The following is a 7,667-nucleotide window of genomic DNA, read 5'->3' as shown; positions in this document are numbered from 1 at the left end:
TTCTGCTATGTCCCTACGTCACCTGCCTTTCGGTCGATGTCCTCAGAGCACTGATCACCTGCCCAGCATCCAGATGCCCTGCAGGGTGCTGAAACCAGCCGAGGTGGTGCCGTTTCTAGAAGGGAAGGCAGACCAAAGCAAGGGTGATTGTAGGTGCAAATCACTGAGGAGAGCTAGCCAAGATGTCTTAGAAACTGGGGTGAAGCCATCAGGAAGTGCCCTGCAGAGCTGGAAGCCAAAACAAGGAGAGGGCCGAGGGCAGTCCCCACAAAAGCCACGAGACAGAAAGGGGATTGGGTGTGGAGAAGCACAGGGTTGAACTCCACACTCAAGAGTCTTCTAGATTAGACCTGAAGGGAGGGAGTTCCAAAGGGCCATGACAGGAACAAGCTGAACTTACCCATTAACCACAAATAACCGATTTATCGAAGTGTTTCTGGACTGTTTGGCATCTGCAGAACCATGACTAGAACACCCTCCATATGTGAAACTCCTATCCTCACTGGGCCTTAATTTCAGTGAAGTAACTGGTGTTGTCCTTCAGCAACCACCAGAGGGAGCTATGGACCATAGTTTAGACCAGGACCATAGCTAAGTACCGGGAATGAGAACTCTGACCCAAAAAGCAGGTAGAAAAAAGAGTGACAGTCTTTTTAAAGACTTTCAGAGTTGGAGAGATGACTCAGTGGTTAAGAGCACTGGCTGCTCTCACAGAGGACTCAGGTTCAATTCCCAGCACCCATATAATGGTTCACAACCATCCTTAACTCTAGTTCCAGGGGATCTGAGACTCTTTATTGTCTGAACCCCACTGGGACCAAGCCCTACACAAGGTGCACATGCATATACGGGCAAAAACGCTCAAAGAATAAAATAAATTCTATTTTTAAAAAGTTTTTTAAGGAACAAGTGGTGGTAGCATGTGCCTTTAATCCCAGCACTCAGGAGGCAGAAGCAGGTAGGTCTCTGTGAGTTCGAGACCAGTCTGGTCTACTAAATGAGTTCCAGGACAGCCAGAGCTGTTATACAGAGAAACCCTGTCTTGAAGAAGAAGAAGAAGAAGAAGAAGAAGAAGAAGAAGAAGAAGAAGAAGAAGAAGAAGAAGAAGAAGAAGAAGAAGAAAAGAAAGGTTTTTAAGGGGCTGGAGAGATGCTCAATGGTTAGAGTACCTGCTGCTCTTGCAGAGGACCTGGGTTCCCAGCACCCACATGATGGCTCACAGTTGTCTATAACTCCAGTTCCAAAGGATCCAAAGTCCTTTTCTGGCTTCCACAGGTACCAGGCAGGCACATGGTGCACTGATATATATGTAGACAAAACACTTATCCACATTAATAGATAAATAATTTTAAGATTTTTTTTTTAAGATACTCAGAGAAAGTTCTACCCAGTGGTGAATGGCAGAAAAGTATCAAGGGCCTACTGTATGCAGACACTCAGCTAGAAATTGAAAGATTGTATAAGCAAGAATCAAGGTAAATGGCTTACAGGATCTGCACTCCTGTGTAACCCTCATTTACCCTCACAGTTTTCAACTGCCTGGCTTTGCCAATATGTAGGGAGATGCTAGGTGTGTTCATTTGCTTGCTTGTTAAAGATAAGTTTATATTTTCGGTTGTGAGCCTAGCCTTTAATGGATGAGCTATCCCTCCAGCCCTAAAGATCAGTTTCTATGTACAGGTCTACAGAGTTACAGGTAGTTGTGAGCCCTACCTACCCCTTGAGTGCTAAGAGCCAGATTTGAATCATAGGTAAGAATAACAATCAATCTTAACTAATGACCCAGCTCTCCAGCCCCCAAGGTACTGGAGTTTTTTGGTTTTTTGAGACAGGGTTTCTCTGTGGAACAGCTCTGGCTGTCCCAGAACTCACTTTGTAGAGCAGGTTGGCCTCGAACTCACAGTGTAGACCAGGTTGACCTGGAAGTCAAAGAGATCCCACCTGCCTTTGCCTCTGCCTCCAGAGTGCTGGGATTAAAGGCGTGCATACCATGCCCAACAAAAATAACCTTGTTTAAATAACTAGTCAAGATAACTGTATTAGTGATGGGTTTGATGCTGGGGCTCAGCAGCAGATCACTAGAATGCATGGGGCCTTGAGTTCAATTCCTGGGACTGAAAAGAAAAAGAAAGTTAAGTACACAGGTGAATCCAAAAGGTAGCACAGATGTTTTTATTGTCACTCTTTCTGCTATCTGATTTAAATAAAGACTGCATAAGTTAATAATTAAGCTATTTGTGGGTGGGCAGTGTACAAGGAGGGGAGTGATTCACATGGTAATAATTAGTAAGACAAGGGACGATAGTGGAACCAGAGCTATGTGATGGCAAAGTTGCTATATGCAGCTGACTTTGAGTTGCTACTCCAAACTAGAATGCTTTCCATTAGCAGGTTAATTGTGGGCCCCCCGGGGACACGTGAGGAGGACAGCCACTGCTTCTTTCTGTCATGCCTCCTGGCTTGGGCGGGCAGAAATCAACCAGCATCTGGCCCAGCAATTCTGGTGCAGGGCGTTCAGGCACCATTATGGTGAGCGAGTACAAGGTGGGGAGTTGGGGGAGAGGAAGAAGCAGAATGGTTCATGTGCTGGGAAGAGAGGTGGATCGTAGGGGGCGAGGGCAGTGAACAGGCTGACATGGATGGCCTGCTTGCCACCTAGGTCCATGGTGATGTCCAGGCATTGGCTGCTGCCAAGGATCATGTCATGGGCCCTAGCCCTGACACAGCTGTGGGGATCTGTCTTGATGTCTGTGGCTCAAATTATCTCCAAGGGTCCTGTGGACATCCGAAGTCTGGGCTGCCACCTGTGACCATGTCAGTGTCCGAGGAATGTGCCCCTACAGGGCCATGCTGATTTGGGAGGCCTGCACTTCCACCTTGGACCATGGGCCTATGCCAATCTAGGAGGCCTGTGTTGCCACCCAGGACCATGGTGACATCTGGACCCAGAATGCTGCTAAGAGCTATGTCTGGGCCAAGGCCGTGGCCCCGCTGTGGTCGAGCTCTATGTTGATGTCTGTGACTCCTTTGCCACCGAGGGACATGCAGAGGCCAGTAGCCTGGGCTGACACCTGAGGCCATGTTGACCTTTTAGGGTCAAGCTGCCACTGAGGCTATAATACAGATCTGGGTGGCCTGTGCTGCCATCTGGGACCATAATGTCCTCTGGACCCAAACTGCAGCCAAGGGCCATGTCTGGGTCCATGTTGATGTCCATGACTGCTGGGGATGTCTTTCTGTATGCTGTGAATGTGTTGCTCTGATTGATTGATAAATAAAACTCTGATTGGTCAGTAGCCAGGCAGGAAGTATAGTATAGGTGGGATAAAGAGAGAGGAGAATTCTGGGAAGGGAAGGCTGAGTCAGGAGACACTGCCAGCCGTGCCAAGAGAAGCAATATGTAAAGATACTGGTAAGGTATAGATTTATAGAAATGGGTTAAGATATAAGAACTAGATAGCAAGAAGCCTGAGTCATTAGGCCATACAGTTTTAACTTGGGTCCAAGCAGCTGCAGGACTGGTGGGTAAGAGAGATTTGTCCTGACCACGGGCCAGGTGGGACACAGGAAAACTTCAGCTACACATGACTCTTCTTACCATCGAAGGCCAAGTAGATGCCAGGGGTCTGGGCTGCCACCTGCAGATGTTGGCGTTCAGGGGCCACATATAGGCCACTGGGGCCATGCTGATGGGTGACCTGCAATGCTAGCTAGGGCCACAATGACATCTGGACTCTGGTTGCTGCCAAGGGCCATGTCTAGGTCCATGGTCCTTCTGCAGCCTGAGTCAGTATTGATGTCCATGGCCCATGTTGCCACCAAAGGTCACACAGACGCCTAGGATCTGGGCCACCACCTCTAGCCATGTTGGTGTCCAAGGGCTGCACTGCTGCCAAGCCCATACAGACCTGAATGACAAGCACTGCCACCTGGATCCATAGCGATACATGGGCCCAAGGGACAGCCTGGGCCATGTCTGGGTCTGTGGCCCTGTCACACCCAGGGTCCGTATTAATGACTAAGGCTCCTGTAAACCTGGCAGGTGCCCAGGATCTGGGTTACCACCTGGGACCATGTTGGTGTTTGAGGGGCAGACTGCAGCTGTATCCGTGCCAATCAGAGTGACCTGCACTGCCAACCAAGGCCACAGTGACACCAGGGCCCGGGTTACTGCCAAGGACCATGTCTAGGTCCATGGTCCAACCACAGCCACGGTCTGTGTTGATAGCCATGGCTCATGTTGCCACCAAGGGCCATGCATATGTCAGGGGTCTGGACCGCCACCTAGGGCCATATTAGTGTGCCTCTGCTGGGGCCATACAGATCTGAGTGCCCACTACCACCAGGGTCCATGGTGCTGTCTGAGCCTGGGTTACTGCTAAGGGCCATGTCTGGGTCCGTGGCCCTGCTGCAGCTGTAGTCTGTGTCAAGTCTGTGGCTCCTGTTACCACCAAAGGCAGTGAGGATAGAGATGCACAGAGTGGGCCCCGCCCCTTACTGGCTGCAGCACTCAGGAGAGTGGGCCCTACTCCTCAACTGGGCAGCACAGTAGAGCTGACCCTGTTGACAGGGGGTACAGGTGATCCAGCCCCCACGAGTGTCCATGGGAGATCTGGCCCCACCCCTCATCTGCAGTTAAATGGGTGAGGGAAAGATGCCCTCCTGCCTCGCCCCTTGCCACCTGAAGTAGGTGGGAGAGCTGGCCCAGGGGCCATGAGAGTGGGAGAGCCTAGCCCTGTCCCTCACCAGCTGCAGCACACAGGAAATCGAGCCCTACACCTTGTCTGGGCTGCCCACTAGAGCTGACCCTGTTGGTGGGGACGCAGGTGAGCTGGCCCCATCCCACCCCCTCATATGTCCCCTACAGTAATCGGGAGAACAGGCCCTGCACCTCACCTGGGCAAAACAGTAGAGCTGGCACTGGTGGGTATGGGTGAGCTGGACCCACGGGTATGAGAGCAGGAGAACTGGCCCCTGCTCCTTGCTGTCTGCTGCACAGGGTGAGCTAGCAGGGGTAGTCCTGGAGAACTTGCCTGATGGTTACAAGGAGGGAAAGCTAGTGGGCTGACCAATCCAGCTACCACCCAGGCCCAGAACCAGGGCTATGAGTTAACCCATCCAACATCTACCTCATCTATAAACTGCAGGAGCATGTGACGGGGCAGGACCTACAGAGTCAAAACTGCAGGATCTTCACGACACAGGACAACAGGATATTTAAGAGGAGTCTCAGTGAGGGCCCATCATCCATAGTGCAGCAGAAGCCAGAGGTCTCAAACCAGACCAATGACTCGTGACAATGTATGCTTGCAGATAAAGATGTATACACAAAAGGATAAACCATGTGACTCACTGGTCACTTCGGCTTCCACACCAAGAAAAAAAAAAATTTTTTTTTTGGTTCTTTTGAATTTTGTTTTGCTTTTCAGGGGAGGTTACAAGGGCAAAGAGCAGATTCAAGGGGGCAGGGAGATAAGTGGAATCAGGATGCATAATGTGAAATCCACACAGGATCAATAAAAAGTTTTTCAAAAAGTTTAATTGCAATCCAGCTGTGGTCGCACACATCTGTAATCCCAGCTCTCAGGAGACTCAGACTATATGCCAAGATTCAATCTCAATAAAATGGGAAAAAAATGTTCATTGTAATGCACAGATCAAGACCTGCATGCATCACTCAGCCCCTTCAAGGCACCTCTCCTGAGGAGTGGCTGATTCTCTTTCCCTGACCAAATTCACAAAGGACTGACTTAGAAAGCAGAGGTTACTCATTTTGTCCGTGGATACTAGAACTTCCCAGTGACTGGAATAATGGCATGATGCCACCTTAGAAATTTGCTGGGTAAGCAGACATCGAAGAAGCCAGCTGGCAGGAACCGAAGGCAGCAGGAAGGAAGGGCACACCCTCTCTGGGTCTGCAAGCACCATATGTGCCCCCCCCCTATCTAATTGACACAGGCTAATCCAAAAAGTCATTCTAATTACTTTATTAATTTTTTAAAGCTTCATTTATGGATACTATATTTACATCATTTCCCTCCAATTGTTTTTTAAATTAAGGTTCTGCCAGAGATGACCTTGAACTCCTGATCTTCCTGCCTCCACCTCCCAAATGCTGGAATTAGAGGTATGCACCACCACCAGCTAGAATTCTGACTTTTTGTTTTGTTTTTATTTAAATTTTGTTTTTTAGAGACAGGCTCTCACAAGGTAGTCCTGGCTGTCCTGGAACTCACTATGTCAACCAGGCTGGCCTCGAACTCACAGAGATCTGCCAGCCTCTGCCTCCAGAGATTACTGAAATTAAAAGTGTGCACTGTCACACCAACTGTTTTGTTTATTTGTTTGTCTGATTAGAGACAGGGTCTCTCTACGTAGTCCTGGCTGTTGACCTTGACCTCACGTTGCTAGATCCTCCTGCCTCTGGCTCCACCAAACCCAGACCATTTTTTTAAGTGTCTTAATTTATTTATTGAACAAATACAAGTGCCAACCTTGTATAAAACACTGTTCTACATATTTGAGAATCCTATCACTGAACAAAATAAACTTTAAGAAATGCTTCTCTTATTGTAGGAGGTAGACAGAAAACATACAAAACCAGTATATCATAACAGACTTTCTTTTAAAAACATAAAACCAGGTTATAATTCAAAAGTCCAGGGTTATTTGAAACTGGAAAATATTTTCTCTGTGGAAAATAGTCAAAATGATAACATTTCCCAATAAGCCCCTTTAAGCCAAATAATAGCTGAATTATACATATAAATATTGATTAGATTCTGGGACACAGAAGAAACCTATCTTCGTCTGTTCAGAGAGCTATGTTTTACTTAAGTTGTATAAGTGAGATTCCTATTCATCTTCCCCTTCACTGTTCGATTTACGACAGTCATTTTTCTATAGGCTAATCCATAATCTAAAAAGATTTTAGCCTCCCCTCCTGGAAATACAGCCAGCGTACTCTTTCATCAAACCCAGACTTTTTTAATTTGTAAAGTATATATACTCATTTATTTGGGGGTGGTGCATGACTTGAGGTGGAGTCAAAGCAAGGTCAGTGTTCACCTTCTATGTATGAGCTCTTTCTGTGGAGTTAGTGCAGGCTAGCCTCCTGAGCCATTTGCCTCTGCTGGGATTCCAGGTGTGGGCTACCACCCTGGTTTAAGGATGCCCATTTTGGAAGGCAAGGGGGATGGGGTGTTGAGACAGGGTTTCTCTGTGTAGCTCTGTTGCCTTTCCTGGAACTCATTCTGTACCCCAGGCTAGCCTCGAACTCACAGAGATCCGCCTGCCTCTGCCTCCCAGGAGCATGCTGGGATTAAAGGCATGCACTACCACCGCGTGGCCAAGGGCTGCCCATCTTAAATACTAACTTTCCTTTAAGGTTTTAAGTTCAATTTACAGACTTTGGTACTTTGAAATTTAGTAGGTTTTCATACAAAGATAAGAATCATTTTCGTTTGTTCTTTATTAGTGTTGAACTGTTCAGTTTAATAGATTTAATCCTTCTTAATCACTTGATAGACTTACTGCCTTAATTAGCCAAACTTCCTTAGATATTTAAAAGACAATTAAGAACTGAGTGTGCCTGAGTTTTCTCAAAGACTTAACTGCCCAGCAGAGCAGACTGACATCCAAACAGTAGCAATCTTTCCAAAGGATCT

The sequence above is a fragment of the Peromyscus californicus genome, unplaced genomic scaffold, assembly GCF_007827085.1.
Source record: "Peromyscus californicus insignis strain IS unplaced genomic scaffold, ASM782708v3 Scaffold_3__1_contigs__length_106647218, whole genome shotgun sequence".
Classification (NCBI taxonomy): domain Eukaryota; kingdom Metazoa; phylum Chordata; class Mammalia; order Rodentia; family Cricetidae; genus Peromyscus; species Peromyscus californicus.
This window is presented reverse-complemented; position numbering follows the sequence as displayed.